General features: G+C 42.8%; 1 protein-coding gene across 1 annotated transcript in view; it reads left to right on the top strand.

Moving 5' to 3' along the window:
• The first annotated feature begins 8,643 nt into the window (after positions 1 to 8,643).
• Positions 8,644 to 18,074, top strand: part of DROSHA (drosha ribonuclease III) — a 552,432-nt gene continuing 543,001 nt past the window's right edge. The window contains exon 1 of the mRNA XM_030216759.1: positions 8,644 to 8,712. The gene's annotated coding sequence lies outside the window, so the exon portion shown is untranslated. The remainder of the gene's footprint in view (positions 8,713 to 18,074) is intronic.

Here is an 18,074-nt window from a genome sequence, read left to right as displayed (position 1 = left end):
GCCACATTGAACCCGACTTTGCTTGGGATAATATCTGATATAAATGTAAAAAAAATAATCCTTTATCCTCCACCTTTTAACACACTGCCTACCTGCTGGATACTGATGGCACAAGGAAAGCAAGTTTGGTCCAGTGAAGACTAACTCAAAATCACCTGTTCCTTAGCTGGGCCCTAGTATTACCATATTGAAAATGCGACCATACCATGCCTTTGTGGTTATGCTCCACTAATAAGTTAAAAGATTAAACGTATATCTTGAAAGAATTATATACATTTAGGATGCATGACTAGGGACACAAACATACACTTATTTATTCAATTTCCAATTCTTCATGTACAGCCACAAAACAACCTTTTAGGGTGGATAGTGTTCACAATGAGCTCCTTTTATTATCGACCAGATAGAGATAAGAGTTTTCAGTTTTGGCACAGTATAAGTCATCACAAGAACAAAATATAAGAAAACCAATGGGCTGCATTGAGGGCTTATAGCCCATTTATGTTTAAACAAAAGAGATTTGCATGAAACAAAATATTTATTTTTATTTTGACTTATAAAACCACTTGCCCCTGAAACATGTTCAAAACAGAATAATCCATTTGTGTAACTAAAAGGTAAACTTCTACAAAACAGATGAAGATGTGATTCCATGTGCCCCGATGAAAGGAGAGTAATTCTTCTTCCATTAATCTCAATATATTCCATCATCTTTATAACACCATGCTTCCCAAGGCAGATTACAACAGCTAAGATTAACCCATCAGGAAACAGGATATCCTCACTGAAATTTGGCAATCTGTATTGTATACAGTGTATTTATTTATTTATTTATTTATTTATTTAGTTATTAGTGTAGAAAAATTAGTACAAAATACAGAGTTTACAATTGCTGTTTTTACCAGCTATAATAATTTTAAAGCTCTTTTAATGATAGTCTATTGTTATTTCATGACATTTATAGCTACATATGGGAAGCTTTAAAATAAATTAAAAAGCTGTCCAGTAAGTAAAAAAAAAATCTTTTGTCCTCCACCTTTTAAGGCACTGCCTATTCAATTGAAACAGCTTTAGACTTGTTACAGATGGGCCAGCAATAAAGAACGACAACGTGGATGCAGCATCTCATAGGTTTGCTTGCTTTGTTTTGAATGTACTAGAGATGAAGGCTGAGCAGAGAAGTGGAAACAGATATTAACCAAACTGGCTTCCTTGCTTACAGTGGACTAGATAGGCTCATTTCCACTCCTGTCTATTAAAGCTCCTTGCTGGTGGCCATGAAGACATTAAACCTCCTTGATGCTATTTGGCTCTGGGATTTGACCGAGGTGAACAGGAGATATTCAAGCTCATTTTCAAAGCACTTAGCCTCCCAAAGTTCCATAGAAACCTATGGAACTTAGCCTCCCAAAGTGCTTTGAAAATATGCCTCTAAGTGTACCAATTTAGTCATTAGATGAGCTGAAGCCAGCAGGTGGAGCTTGACACCATTTTAGTTCACCAAAAACAATAGCAAATGATAATTAGAAATAAGGGACTGCCTTTATGTGGTCCATCTGTAAAAATATCTAAACCTGTTCCGGTTGAATAGCCAGTGTCTTCAAAGGTGGAGGACAATTTATTTTTACTTATTTGACAGCTTTTTACTTTATTTGAAAGCTTCCCATATCTAGATATAAATATCATGAAATAAAATTTGAATATCACTAAAACAGCTTAAAATTATTATATCTGGTAGCAAAAGCAGTTATAAACTCTGTATTTTGTGCTCATTTTTCTACACTGTTCTATACAATACAGATGACCAAATTTCAGTGAGGATATACTGTTTCCTGATGGGTTAATCTTAATTGTTATTGTAATCTGCCTTGGGAAAAGCTTGGTGTTATAAAGTTAATGGAATATATTTTAATTAAATGGACATGAGGAATTGTGATATTGAATAAATAAGTGTACGTTTGTGTACCTAGTCATGCATCCAAAGGTTATATAATGCTTTCAAGATAGCCAGTTAATGGTTTAACTTATTAGTGGAACATAAGCACAGAGGCATGGTATGGTTGCATTTCAATATGGTAATATTAGGGCCCAGCTAAGAAATCTATTTTGAGTTAGTCTTCACTGGACCAAACTTGCTTTCTTAGTGCCATCACCATCCAGCTGGATAGGCAGTGTCTTAAAAGGTGGAAGATAAATAATTTTTTTTTTACATTTATATCCCACATTATGCCAAGCAAACTTGGTTTCAATGTGGCTTACATTTGAAAATACAATGAGACAGAATAATAGAATTCAGTTACATAATGGGAGCAAGTACATTGATATTTATTTATTAGGAGGATTCATTTACCACCTTTTTGAAGGAATTCACTCAAGGCAGTGTACAGTATGAATAAATCAAACATGAGCAATAGGCAATTACAGCAATAAAAATATTCACATAACAATACAAAGTATGGCACAGTATACTACTTACAATGTCAACACAATACATAGTAGAACATTTTAACTGACAGTGAAGGATATAAACAAAGATGAACATATAGATTGGTAAGAGAGTAAGAAGAGTTAGAAAGTAAGGTGACTAAAGAAAGTTACACATGAGGTCAGAGAGATGCTTAGCATATCGATAGGAAAGAGTGTAAGAGAAGTTAGAAAATAAGGTGACTAATTTAATATGAGGTAGGAGAGATGGTTAAAAATTATCACAGCTAGGGTAGCCCATTATGTCACTCCTTGTGTGTGTGAGTGAGATTAACAAGTTCCATTAAAGGCCTGGTTGAAGAGTCAAGCTTTCACCTGCTTCCTGAAGTAGAGGTAGTCTTTTATTAAGTGGAGCCTTTCAGGGAGCGCATTCCAGAGTGTGGGGTCTACTCCAGAGAAGTCTTGCTTGCGGGTATCATATCGTGTAATGGGTCATTCCATGCCAAGTGTTTGGATTTTATTAGACCCCCAAAATGGCATTTTGGTAAATGTTGCGCGCTCATGGACTGACAACCTTTCAGAAAAGGGGGTCTAGATCTGCAACTATTGCAGTTAGAGACCTCAAATTTTGGGAAACTTCGTTTAACACCTGACTCGCGCAACAGATAAAACTTGAACAAAATTGGAGAACATGACGGTGGGAACTTTTTTTAAGTTTAGACCACTTGGCATGGAATGACCCTAATGTCTTTTGGAGAGGGTGTGGTTAGTGATAGTCCTTGAGAGGACCTTAGTGTCCTTGGCGGTGTGTAGAGGATCATCCTACTCTTCAGGTACTCAGGGCCATTTCCTTTAAGGACCTTGAAGATCAGACATATAGTTTTAAATTTAGCTCTGTATTGTACTAGTAGCCAATGAATGTTTTGCAAAAATGGTGTGATGTGATCACGTCACTTGCAACCTACTATGAGTCTTGCTGCAGCATTCTGAATTAATTGGAGCTGGTGCAGGCCCTTTGTAGTCAGATCATTATATAGTGCATTGCAGTAATCCAGTCGATGTTATTATGACATGCACAACTGGGATTTTCTTTCTCGATGTAAGGAGAGAGGCAGCAAAGTGTCGCAAATAGTAGAAGCTGCTCTTGAAGGTTGCTTGGATTTGAGGAATCAGAGTGTTTAATTTAACTGTATTCCAAGGTTCCTGACTTGTGATTTGAGGGGGAGTTCATACTTCCCAAAAGATTTTGATGTCAGGTATGTATCCGCTTGTGTTAGGGACCCAGAGAAGTTTGGTTTTACTTGGGTTCAGGCAAAGTTTGTTGTGTTTAGCCCATTCTTTAATTGATGTTAGACAGGTAATCAGTTTATTCAAGGTTCAATGGGTATGAGTAGCTGCACATTATCCGTGTAGATGTAGAACTGAGTGTCAATTGACCAAATCAGCTCAGCTAGTGGCTTCAGGTAGATATTGAACAGAATAGGTGACAGTATTGATCCTTGTGGTACCCCACAGGTCAGTGCCCATGGTGGCGATGAGTTGCTGCCAAACATTATGGAGTGTTGCCTGTCTGATAGATAGGATCTGAACCAGACAACTACTATTCCATTGATACCTGTTTCTGTCAGTTGTGCCAGCATAATACCATGATCCACAGTGTCAAACGCTGCTGAGAAATCTAGCAGTACTAACACAGAGGCAAATCCTCTGTCTCGGTTTCTATAAAGATCATCTAGTAGAGATATGAGGACTGTTTCTCTTCCATAACCGGGTTTGAATCCAGATTGACATGGATCTAGCCAGTTTCTCTCTTCTAGCTAATCATTAATTTGAACACAGAGTGTTTGCTCTATAAGTTTCCCTAGAAGTGGGATGTTGGATACTGGCCAGTAAGTTTGAAGTTTGAAGGTCTCTTAAGATTTTGTCAAGGCTCTCCTCTGTCATTGTGTTATAAACAGCCCCCAGATAACCTGAGAACCTATACAAAAAGAACTTATGAAACCAGATTGGTGAAACAAGTCTTAATTAGTTTATTATTTAAAAAAATACACTTACAAGAATGGGTGTCTCTGAAAGCAAGCAGGCACACCCTTCCTTAATGTTTACAGGTTATATATCCTTTCTTTTTGGTTACATTCAGTATCTGCCTAAGTTTTTCATTGGATATTGATCATATTTACCCCCCCCCCCACTACATCATTGCTAATTATCATGACAGTCCTCTGAAATTTTTCCATCGACTGAGTCTGAGCCTCTATCCATTGTTAGTTCTGCTCGGTTTGCATTTTATTATCTTTAAACCTTTATGTGAAATCTGTGCATTAACAGTTTCATACATGGCATGCTTCACATTCCCCCAAGCCCCCTTTCTTCTGCTCCCTTTGTCCATAGTTCTACAGTTTCATGGTCTCATGCCTAGCTACATTTTCATTCCAGCTCTAAGGACTGTCCTTGAAGCTTCCATGCATCTCTGGGTCTCAGCAGTTTGGGCTTCTTACCCCACCCCCCCATCTCAGCAGTTTCTATCACTTTCGTCTCTTTAAACTAAGAGTTCCTTTTGTTAGTGATTCAGAAAGCTATAATGTGATGATCTCTGTTAGAAAGGGCCAACACAGTTAGGGCCTAAACTATATATTCTATCTTTGCAATTATGTTAACTGAAAAAGCAATATATTTACACACTAGTAAAAAAGCCCCATTTCTGATGCAAATGAAATGGGGGCTAGCAATGTTTTCTTCTGTGTGCATGTGGGAGTGTGTGTGTCCCTGCCCTCTGGCCTCTCTCCCCTCCCCCCTCTGAGTCCTTCACTGTTACAGAGCCAGGGATTTGATTTCGTGCTCTGCTGTTTTCCTTCACTGACTGTGTTACAGAGAGGGCGGGGCAGACACTCATAGGGAAACCGGATATCTCGCCCCCTTCACACTTCCGGCTGGAGGCTTCATAGAACGTTGGTGTTGCTTTTTATATAGAGAGATTTCTCACAATTGGGCTAAAAGTGTCCCATCTGTCTCTGTCAGGAGGAGGCAAGTTGTGCACGCCTGGTTAACTGATTGGAGACTGGGTGGGATTGCCTGTAAATCCTGGTGGAGTCTTTTAATTATGTTGGCAAAGTATGCAGCAAAATCACTGCAGTTCAATTTAGACTGGGCAGGGTGGTTCTGTTGTGGGGGTTGCAGTAAGCTGTTTACTATACTGAACAACTGCTTGGTTGAATTGGCAGCCTGTGCAATGCATTGAGAGAAATATTGTTTTTTGGTTGCTGTTAAGGCTTGGCGGTAATTTGTCGTGTGCTTCCTACAGTTTAGCCTTTCATCCAGGCGAGATTTACACCATCTCCTTTCTAGTTTCTGTCCTTAGCGTTTAAGGATCCGAAGTTCTGGAGAAAACCAAGCTGAGCGTTTGTGAGTGGGGCATAAGACCTATTTTAGTGGTGCCATTTTGGCTAAATGTGTATTCCATGCCTGAAACATTTAACAAAGATGAGATTACCATATATACCCAGCTGGGCATTTAAAAGTCTGTCCTTTAATGATGCCACAGGTTCAGAAATCATAGCCATAAGTATAGACAGTTATTAAAATATTATCACATGCATACACATGTGTTAACTAAATGGGCTATAAGCCCCTAATGCAGTGTTATAAATAGCCCCCAGATAACCTGAGCACTTACAGAAAAAGAACTTATGAAACCAGATTTGGTGAAACAAGTCTTAATTAATTTATTATTTAAAAATACACCTTTGCAAAGATGGATGCCTCTAGAAGCAATAGGCACACCCCTCCTTAATGTTTACAGGTTTTATACTCATTCTGTTTAGTTACATTAAGTATCTGCCCCTATGTTTCTCATTGGATATTGATCACATTTACCAACCCCTAATACATCATTGTTAATTATCATATGACAGTCCTCTAAAAATTTTCCATCACCCAAGCAGCTGAGCCTCTATCCATTGTCAGTTCTGCTTGGTTTGCATTTTTGTATATTTAAACCTTTCAGTGAGAGCTTTGAATAGTTCAGCACATAGCATGTTCTACCTTCCCCTTTGTCCATAGTTTCACAGCTTCATGGTCTCAGCTTAGATACATTGTTGTTTCAGCTCTTTGGGCTTCTTACCCCCCTTTCTTCTCTCTCTCTGTCTCAGCACTTTTATCACTTTGCATATATTACTTTAAACTAACAGAGTTCCTTTTGTTAATGATTTTAGAAAGCTATAATATCGTGATTTCTGTAAGAAAGGGCCTACAGAAGCATAGTTATACTTCCATCCCTAAAGAGTTCCTTTCTAATTATGTTAAATGAAAAAGCAATATATTTACACCTTTCTCACATGCAGTCCATTGGTTTTCTTATATTTTGTCCTTGTGATGACTTATACTGTGCCAAAACTGGAAATACAGTGAGACCAAATAATAGAGTTCAGAAACATCCAAAACTTATTATTATAATTGTGTTCACATTTGGGTAATAACTGAGAAAATGCTGCTGAAAACTGACTTGAAGAAAAAATAAATATATATCACAGAACTGGAAAATGTTGGCACAATTAGACTGACTCTGGACTTCTGCATGAAGGTAACTATGCTCTCATTATTTAAACAAAAGGAGCAAGTTCTCACAAACCATTAAAAAAAACGGGAAAATTTGTTTTAAATGCTACTAGGTTTCAACCTAATTCATGTTTAATGTGGGATATAACTGCCATCTTATATAATAATTCTCACCTCCAATGTTCTAATGTGCCTGGGACTGTGGCTCCCTCGGAAGTGGTCTGCGAGGCAGCTTAGAACGCACTGACGTCAGTGACAGCTGATTCCAAAGCAAGGGGAGGAGTAGGGAAACAGCTGTCAGTGCACCGCTCCCTGCCACTTCGGAGCAAGTGGCAGGGAGCGGGGCAACACAGACCCCCCCCTCGGCGCATCACCCCCACCCGAAGAACATCAACACCCCGTGTCCCCTCATGCCCCTCCCACTGAGTCCCACACTCTGCCCTCCCTCCGAATTCAACACCCCTCCTCCGCGACCCTGTCGACCCCCCATTCGAAAACCGTCCACCGCCGCCGTCGAGTACCTGTGCTGACGGGGGACCCCAACCCCCGACAGCCGAAGTCCTGTTCTGGCCTTCGCGGCGTTGCTTCCTGAATGCTCTTCTGTTCAAGTTCCTCTGCGTGCTCACAGAAACTGAACAGATCATTCAGGAAGCAACGCCAGGCCAGACGAGAACAGAATTTCGGCTGACGGGGGTTGGGGTCCCCCGTCAGCACAGGTACTCGATGGCGGCGGGGGACGGTTTTCGGTGAGGAGTCGACAGGGTCGCGGGGGGGGGGGTTGAATACGGAGGGAGGGCGGAGTCTGGAACTCGGTGGGAGGGCCAAGAGGAGGCCTTGAACTGGGTGGGTGGGACTCGGAGGCTGGGAGGCCTTGAACTGGGAGGGATGGAGGGGGATCTGGAACTCGGAGGGGACAAAGCGACACAGCGAGGGAGGGTGGGGGATTGCCTTGCTAGCGCCCGTTTCCTTGCGTTAAGAAACGGGTCTTTTTTTTACTAGTAAATAAATAAATGGAAACTCTGAATGCTGAGCACCTGATTCTCATAATACGCTGTCTGTTTTAGTGGCCCTTTTACCAGGAGAGAAAAAAAAATCTCAGCACGAATATAACACGTGCTAGGGTATCCCTATAATAACCACACCTTCCAAATGACACACTCTGACTACAACTTATAACAAATTACTACTTTACCTATGAAAAGTTATTCCGTTATTATACTTCCTCTATGTACATCCATATGTTGCACAAGCTAACATGTTTAAAAATAGAAGTGAGATTAAATAAAAATGCTACCAACAATAAAGAACAACGTGGATACAACAGCTCATAAGTTTGTTCGCTTCTGTGTACGCAGAACGAGAACGACAGCTGCGCGGGGAAGAGGTAACATAGACTAACTTAAGTGGCTTCAATGTTTTGACGTCATGCCGCCTCCTGTTCTCAAGCCAACCTCTTTGCATCCAGCGATTGGCTATTGCTGGTCCTTTGGTTAAATTATTCCCCCTCACCTGAACTTTCTTTCTCTCGTTGATCCCCGGAACTTGCAATGTTGTATATGTTGAGATTGAGTCCAAGTTCACCAATCAGAGGGAGTTTATGGTACTGAGTTTGACCAATGAAAAATGTTTGTAGAAGTAGGGGGCGGGATTTCCGAGAGCTGGAGGAGTACAGGCTTTGGCGAAACAACAGGTGGCTGGCTTTTGGGTCCCTCTCGTTTCACATTTTCAGCGCAGGTAAGAACAAAAGCCAGAGGTGTGCGCGTGAGTTAGCGCGCAATCGCAGAGAGACTGGGGACTTTGAGTCCCGTTATAGCTATGTGCATGGTGAAAAAATCAGGTATTAGAGGGGGTGCACAGTTAACACAAATTACTCCTTCCAGTCACAGGAAAAGGCTGTAGTCAACACAAGTTGTGTGCTTGTAGGTAGTGTACTTGTGATAAGAATAGCCATACTGGGTCAGACTACTGGGCCATCTAGCCCAGTATCCTTCTTCCAACAGTAGCCAATCCAGGTCACAAGTAACTGGGAGAAACCCAATTAGTAACAACGTTCTATGGTACCGATCCTCGGACAAGCAGTGGCTGCCCCCACCTCGGTAACAGACTATGGACTTTGCCTTCAGGGACTTGTCCAAACCTTTTTTAAACCCAGATACGTTAACTGCTTTTACTACATTCTTGGCTCCAGAGCTTAACTATTTGAGTGAAAAAATATTTCCTTCTATTTGTTTTAAAAGTATTTACATGTGATTTCATTGAGTGTCTTTTGGTCTTTCTATTTTTTGAAAGAGTGATAAATAGAAATAGAATAAAACAAAGAAAATAAGATAACTTGAACAAGTGAAAAATTGTTTCTCTTTTACCCATTCTACTCCACTCAGGATTTTGTACACCTCAATCCTATCCCCCCCCCCCCCCCCAGTTGACTTTTCCAAGCTGATTAGGCCTAACCTTTTTAGCATTTCCTCATATAGGAGGATTTCCAATGTAACTAAAAGTAATACCTACATATGAAAAAATGTCCGACACCTGCAGCAGACCCTAAGTCTAAATAAAGGATGCTGCCCTACTGATTAATATTGCCAATCCCTTTTCATTACCTGCTTTTTTTTTTTTTATTTTGTGCAAAGAGTTGTGGTTCTGAAAATGCAAGGCAAATGAATGAGACAATTGGAATCACAGTGCCATGTGTGTTAACCTGGCAAAAAAGAATTGGACCAGTTTTGCCTACAAGAAATTTATTGCTTTGTAGCTTCATTTCATGCCCCCCAAGTCCTAGCATTTTTGGAAAGAATAAACTAATGATTCATGTCTACCCATTCCACTCCACTCATTATTTTATAGGCCTCTATCATATCTTCCCTCAGCCACCTTTTCTCCAAGCTGAAGAGCCCTAGACGCTTTAGCTATTTCTCATAGGGAAGTCGTCTCATTCCCTTTATCATTTTCGTCGCCGTTCTCTGTACTTTTTCTAATTCCACTATATCTTTTTTGAGATGCGGCGACCAGAATTGAACACAATATTCGAAGTGTGGTTGCACCATGGACCGATACAAAGGCATTATAATGTCCTCACTTTTGTTTTCCATTCCTTTCCTAATAATACCCAACATTCTATTTGCTTTCTTAGCCGCAGCAGCACTTAGCAGTGGATTTCAACGTATCATCAACAACGACGCTGAGATCCCTTTCTTGGTCTGTGACTCCTAAAGTGGAACCTTGCATGATATAGCTATAATTCGGGTTCCTCTTTCCCACATGCATCACTTTGCACTTGCTCACATTAAACGTCATCTGCCATTTAGACGCCCAGTCTCCCAGTCTCGTAAGGTCCTCTTGTAATTTTTCACAATCCTCTCGCGATTTAACAACTTAAATAACTTTGTGTCGTCAGCAAATTTAATTACCTCACTAGTTACTCCCATCTCTAGATCATTTATAAATATGTTAAAAAGCATCGGTCCCAGCACAGATCCCTGGGGAACCCCACTATCTACCCTTCTCCATTGACCATTTAACCCTACTCTGTTTTTAATCCACACTCAGACACTTCCTCCTATCCCATGACTTTCCAGTTTCTTCTGGAGTCTTTCATGAGGTACTTTGTCAAACGCCTTTTGAAAATCCAGATATACAATATCAACCCTCTTGCCTTTAGCTACATGTTTATTCACCCCTTCAAAGAAATGTAATAGGTTGGTGAGGCAAGATTTCCCTTCACTAAATCCATGTTGGCTTTGTCTCAATCCATGCTTTTGAATATGCTCTGTAATTTTGTTCTTTATAATAGTTTCTACCATTTTGCCCGGCACTGACGTCAGGCTCACCGGTCTATAATTTTCCGGATCCCCTCTGGGAACCTTTTTTAAATATCGGCATTAGATGGGCTACCCTCCAATCTTCTGGTACCATACTCGATTTTAAAGATAAATTACATACTACTGACAGTAGTTCCACCAGTTAATTTTTCAGTTCTATCAGTACTGTGGTTACGTTTAGGTCTTTCTTTGATCAACGAGCATTTGTCTTGTTGGTCCAAATGTTAATCCTGACTCATTTCCAATGTTCTGTTTATTGGCTTAAGAAACATTGATGGTAACTAGCACTAATTTGCTGTTACACATGTAACTGCCCTTAGTTTATATTCTACAATTCAGCGTGCAAAATCCATAGCACACAACTGCAAGGGGTCATGGACCTGAGAGATGCATGGGTGGGTCAGGAGTGGGCCCAGTACTTACGCACCTAGGTTCTAGAATACTAGCAGTTAAGCACAAGCATTTATTTATGTATTTAATGCATTTATATCCCACATTTTCCCACTAGTTGTAGGCTGAATGTGGCTTACATAAGTTGCTGTAGGACTACAGTACAAATAGTATATTTAAACAGTACAAACAGTAAAATGTTAAAGGTTGGCATTATAATCAATGTTCGGATAATAAGGAAAATAATAGGTTTAAGTGATTTAGCCATTGAGCTAGTGTAAGTGTTCCTGCCTAATTTTCGGCACGTAACTGCTGACTTAGGCTTACATGCCAATATAGAATTCACGTGGCTGGATATAGAGTTTTATAATGTAGAAGAGACAATATGGATTTAACACAAAGAAGTCATACCTTTGTAATCTATTAGAGTTTGTTGAATGTTTAACATTCAAATAAGGTTGAGCTGGTTGATGTAATATCTAGATTTTCAGAAGATGTTTAATAAATTCAGGAGAGAGGAGGTCATGTTCTATTGTGCTTGAAAGATATGAAAATAAGAGTAGACTTCACTTTTCTTTAAAGTCCAGAGTGGTCCCAAAGGACTGGAAACAGGTGGATGTTAGTACCTCTTTTCAAAAGTGGAAGTAAAGAGGAGGCTAAGAATTACAGGTCAATTAGTCTGAACTCAGTGGTGAGTAAATTAATGGAATTGCCGTTTAAATTAGAGTCTGATCAATTTGTTTCACTTGGTGACCAGACTGATTGTGATATACATGGATTTTAGCAAACTTTTTAACATGATTCTGTACAGGCAACTTATGGATAAAACTTAAAATGAGTACCCTTGATATGGGATCTAAGGTGACTGACTGGGTTAGAAACTGGTTGAGTGGGATGTCGTCCGCTGTAGTGGCTGTTTGAGGTGGGAGCTCTGTGCAGTTGCATCATAGTTAGCCTGTAATTGATATCTGTTGGGTAAAAGTAAGATCACAGTTTAGTGAGTATATGCTAGTCTGCTATGCTGAACTTGTGCAAAACTGTTCATTTAAGAGAATATTAATGTATGGGAGGAAGGCCTGGGGCCCTCAGTGGGAGGAGCATTGTACAGAAGGGCCTACCTGTGTGACGGAGACCACCAGCCTCTCCTGAAAGAAGGCACCAGGTGAAGTTAGTTCTGCAAGTCGCACAATAGCAATTGGAGTGGTTTGAGGATATTAAGCTCGCTGTTGCTGAGGTGAAGCAGGAAAAATTGGAACTTATAAATGAAATCCGAATTGATGTCACAGAGCTAGGCTAGTTGGTGAAGGATATTGAGCTTAAAATAGAGAACCAAGACAAGTTGTTATTAAGCATGAAAAAACAAGTGATGGATCTGGAAACTATGAATCAAGAGCTTTTTGTTAAACTAGATCTCAAGATGATTGCACTTACTTGATGTGTGTTTGTCCTGCTACGATCCTGAACTAGTTTCCTCTGTGCCTAAATGTAGAGACAAGCCCTCTGCTTGGACCTCACAGCAGGGGCAGCCGTCTATGCCAGGACCGATGAATTCTTTTGTGAGCAGGACCAGAATTCAGCAGATTTGGTCAGAGAATCGCCCGTGTGAGATACCGAGAGAGATGGGAGAGTCGTCTGCTTTTCTAGGGCTTGATCCTTTCATCCTTTCTTAGTGACTTCGATGCTTGGCTTTCATTCTTTCATGATCCTTCCTCCCCCTCCCTCATCCTTGGCGACTTTAACATTCATGTTAATGATCCCTCCAACTCTTACGTCTCTCAGTTCCTCACCTTAACATCCTCCTTCAATCTTCAACTATGCTCCACTTCCCCTACCACCAAAATGGTCACTGTCTTTTCCTATAACTGCTCTCCCTCCAATTCCTCTACCTCAAATCTTCCCCTTTCTATCATCTAATAACCTTCACACTTAAACTTCCTCCCGCCCAATCCTGTCCAATCTTAACCAATTTATCTAGGAGTCTCCAGGCCATTGACCCTACTACCCTATCCTCCAGTGTCTCGAACCTCTTCTCTACCACTCCATCCAAATCTGTCAGTGATGCAGTCTCTATCTACAATACTATTATATCCTCTGCCTTAGACACTCTTGCACGTCTCATACCCTGTCCTATAAGACGTACCAAACCCCAGCCCTGGCTAACCGCTACCTATGTTCCTGTACCCGTTCCGCCGAACGCCTCTGGCTAAAATCTCGTGCCCTTGCTGACTTCTCACACTTCAAATTCATGTTGACCTGCTTCCAATCTGCTCTCGTGCTTGCCAAACAGGACTACTACATCCAGTTGACTAATTCTCTCGGCTCAAACCCTCGACTTCTCTTTGCCACACTAAACTCTCTCCTCAAGGTGCCTCCACCCCCAGCTCCCCCCTCTCTATCTCCTCAAACCCTAGCTGAGTTCTTCCACGACAAGGTTCAGAAGATTAACCTCAAATTCTCTACCAAACCACCCCCACCTCTCCCTCCCTTTGTCCGTTCCCCTATTTCCTCAACCCCTCCGTCCCTTTCCTCCTTTCCTGAGGTCACTGATGAAGAAACATCACATCTTCTCTCCTCCTCAAAACGAACTACCTGTTCCTCTGATCCCATTCCTACCCACCTTCTTAACTCCATCTCTCCTACTCTTACCCCTTTTATCTGTCAAATCCTCAATCTCTCTGTCTCCACTGTGACCCTTCCTGATGCCTTCAAACATGCTATGGTCACACCGCTCCTGAAGAAACCTTCACTTGACCCAACCTGTCCTTCCAACTATCGACCCATCTCCCTCCTCCCCTTCCTTTCCAAGTTACTTGAACGCACTGTTCATCGCCGCTGTCTTGACTTTCTCTCATCTCAAGCTGTTCTTGACCCACTCCAATCTGGCTTTCGCCCTCTTCATTCAACTGAAACTGCACTTTCTAAAGTTTCCAACAACCTGTTCCTGGCCAAATCCAAAGGTGTCCATTCTATCCTCATCCTTCTCGATCTATCCGCCGCTTTTGACACTGCTGATCACAGCCTACTCCTTGATACGCTGTCTTCATTTGGATTCCAGGGCTCTGTTCTTTCCTGGTTCTCCTCCTATCTCTCGCTTCACACCTTTAGTGTACACTCTGGTGGATCCTCTTCCACTTCTATTCCTGTACCAATCGGTGTACCTCAGGGTTCTGTTCTTGGTCCTCTCCTGTTCGCCATCTATACTTCCTCCCTTGGCTCTCTAATATCATCCCATGGCTTTCAATACCATCTCTATGCTGATGACTCCCAAATCTACCTCTCTACCCCCCGAAATCTCTACCACCTTCCAGACCAGTGTCTCAGCCTGACTGTCTGATATTGCTGCCTGAATGTCTCAGCATCATCTGAAACTCAACATGGCCAAAACTGAGCTTCTCATCTTTCCTCCTAAACCTACCTCCCCTCTCCCCCCTTTCTCTATTTCGGTGGATGGCACTCTCATTCTCCCTGTCTCATCTGTTCGTAACCTTGGGGTCATCTTTGACTCCTCTCTCTTCATCTCTGCTCACATTCAGCAGATTGCCAAAACCTGTCGTTTCTTTCTTTACAACATTAGCAAAATCCATCCCTTCATCTCTGAGCACTCTACCAGAACCCTTATCCACACTCTTATCACCTCTCGTCTTGATTATTGTAACCTACTACTCACCGGCCTCCCTCTTAGCCATCTCTCTCCTCTTCAATCAATCCAAAACTCTGCTGCACGACTCATTTTCCGCCAAAGTCGCTATGCCCACATTAGCCCTCTCCTTAAGTCACTTCACTGGCTCCCCATCCATTTCCGTATTCAGTTCAAGCTTCTCTTATTGACCTATAAGTGTATTCGCTCTGCTGCTCCCCAGTACTTCTCCACCCTCATCTCTCGGGTTCTCCGTTCTGTAGATAAATCTCTCTTATCCGTCCCCTTCTCCTCTACTGCTAATTCTAGACTCCGTTCCTTTTTTCTTGCTGCACCTCACGCCTGTAATAGACTTCCAGAGCCTATGCGTCTTGCCCCATCTTTGGCCGTTTTCAAGTAAAGCCCACCTCTTTACCACTGCTTTTGACTCCTAACCTCTACTCACTTGCCCTGTCCTTTATCCTCACCTATTTATTCCCTTACCTTTAATTGTTCTGTCTGTTTACTTGTCTTTCTAGATTGTAAGCTCTCTGAGCAGGGACTGTCTTTTTTATGTTTGGTGTACAGCGCTGCGTATGCCTTGTAGCGCTATATCTGGTGGGTATAATCGAAAGCCGATTTTGGCTGGCTTCAACTGCATTCCGTCGCAGGACCGGCCAAAGTTAAAGGGGGCGTTTCGTCAGGGTATGGAAGGCGGGACGGGGGCATGGTTACGAGATGGCCGGCTTTGGCCGATAATGGAAAAAAAAAGGCCGGCTCTGATGAGCATTTCGCCGGCTTCACTTGGTCCATTTATTTTTAGGACCAAGCCTCCAAAAAGTGCCCCAACTGACCAGATGACCGCCGGAGGGAATTGGGGATGATCTCCCCGTACTCCCCCAGTGGTCACCAACCCCCTCTCACCCTAAAAAAAAACAAACATTTTTTTCCAGCCTCTATGCCTGCCTCAAATGTCATACCCATCTCCATCACAGCAGTATGCAGGTCCCTGGCGCAGTTTTAGGGGGTACTGCAGTGCACTTCAGGCAGGCAGACCCAGGCCCATCCCCACTACCTGTTACACTTGTGGTGGTAAATGGGAGCCCTCCAAAACCCACCCGAAACCCACTGTACCCACAGGTAGGTGCCCCCCTTTACCCATAAGATCTATGGTAGTGGTGTACAGTTATAGGGAGTGGGGTTTGGGGGGATCAGCACCCAAGGGAAGGTAGCTATGTACCTGGGAGCTATTAATGAAGGCCACTGCAGTGCCCCCTAGGGTGCCTGGTTGGTGTCCTGGCATGTCAGGGGGACCAGTGCACTACGAATGCTGGCCCCTCCCACAACCAAATGCCTTGGATTTGGCTGGGTTTGAGATGGTCGGCATCCGTTTCCATTATTGGCGAAAACCAATGCCGGCCATCTCAAACCCGGCCATTTCTGACATTTGGCCGGCCCCAACTGTATTATCGAAACGAAAGATGGCCGGCCATCTTGTTTCGATAGTACGGTTCGGGACACCTCTTTACGGCGCCGGCCTTAGAGATGACCGCCCATATAGATGGCTGGCGCCGTTCGATTATGCTCCTTCACATCTCATTTTCGAGAGGTGCAGAGGTATAGACCAGGGAATGCTAGTGCTTCTGCTCAAAAACCTCGCTTTCCTCAGACTCGGTCTTCCTTTCGAGTAGGCAAGAAGCCCTTTTCCGCTTCCTAAGTACATAAGTATTGCCATAATGAGACAGACCAAAGGTCCATCAAGCCCAGCATCCTGTTTCCAACAGTGGCCAATCCAGGTCACAAATACCTGGCAAGACCCCAAAAAAGTACAAAACATTTGACAATGCTTATCCCAGAAATAGTGGATTTTCCCCAAGTCCATTTAATAATGGTCTATGAACTTTTCCTTTAGGAAGCTGGCAGAAGCCGGCCAAACCTTTTTAAAACTCCGCTAAGCTAACCGCCTTTACTAGATTTTCTGGCAACGAATTCCAGAGTTGAATTACACATTGAGTGAAGAAATATTTTCTCCGGTTCGTTTTAAACTTATTACTTTGCAGCTTCATCGCATGCCCCCTAGTCCTAGTATTTTTGAAAAGAGTAAACAAACGATTCACGACTCCCTATCTTTACAATCGAAGAGTGGATCGGCGCCCCATCATTGGTAGGGGCAACTGGGTGCCCCTGATCTCGCACCCACACCGATGGGTCTCTTATCACTACAAAAGGAATTACGCTGCTGAAATGTGGGGCGTTGAAAGGAAGAGGAAGCTCGGCCTAGACAGTACCTACAGGAGTCCCAGAAACGGGGTCTCGCTGTCTCTGGTCATGCTGAAGGCTTAGGTCGATCCTCGGGAAGCCGTTGTCATTTAGAATCCCCCAAATCATTCATAATCTTTTCCAGGTCCTCCCTGAAGAGAAGCTTGCCCCGAAAGGGCAGTCTAGTGAGGCATTGCTTAGATGCCATATCCGCTGCCCAGTGATGAAGCCACAACAACCGGCGGGAAGACACTGCCAGAGCCATCTGTTTGGCCAAAGCACGGACTAGATGATAAAGGGAATCTGCCAATAGGCCAGACCCGATTCCATGAGGGGCACTATGGACCCCAAAACCGGCCCCGCGTCCTGTTCTTGATCCAAAGCCTGCTGAAGCCAGGAAAGGCACGCCCTAGTGGCATAAGAACTACAGATGGAGGCCTGAAGGGTCAATGCAGACACTTCAAAGGCATGCTTCAAATAAGCCTCAAGATGCCGATCTTGCACATCCTTCAGTGCCACTCCGCCTCCTACAGGTAAAGTAGTCTTCTTGGTGACTACCGTCACCAGCGCATCAACTGAAGGAAGGGCAACAATCGGGTAAATGCAAGTCAGTGCTCTTGCCACCTTAAGCCCCCCCCCATCAGGGTCTGACCACTGGGCAGAAATAAGCTCTTGGATGGACTCGAGAACAGGAAAAGATTTGGATGGTTTCCTAGTGCTGGACATCTTTAGGATTAACTGCGGCAGCAGCCTGGGCCTCCGAAATATCCAATGCCTCTAAGGCACTAGAGATTAAGGAGGGTAACTTGTCCTTATGAAAAAGGCGGACCACGGAAGGGTCATCAGATTGCTCCTGTAACAACTCGCCCTCCTCTAGCAGATCACTGCGAGAAGGGTGGAGGGAATCCTCAGAAAGTGTCTCCAGCGAGGGGAGGGGGAGATGCCCAAAGATCCCCCTTCAGAGATCGAGGTCAGGCACCTCCTCTTAATAGAAGAATCCTCAACAGGGGAAG

The sequence above is a fragment of the Microcaecilia unicolor genome, chromosome 1 (assembly GCF_901765095.1).
Source record: "Microcaecilia unicolor chromosome 1, aMicUni1.1, whole genome shotgun sequence".
In the NCBI taxonomy this organism is placed as follows: domain Eukaryota; kingdom Metazoa; phylum Chordata; class Amphibia; order Gymnophiona; family Siphonopidae; genus Microcaecilia; species Microcaecilia unicolor.
The sequence above is the reverse complement of the archived record's forward strand: the minus strand, read 5'-3'. Positions and strand labels throughout refer to the sequence as shown.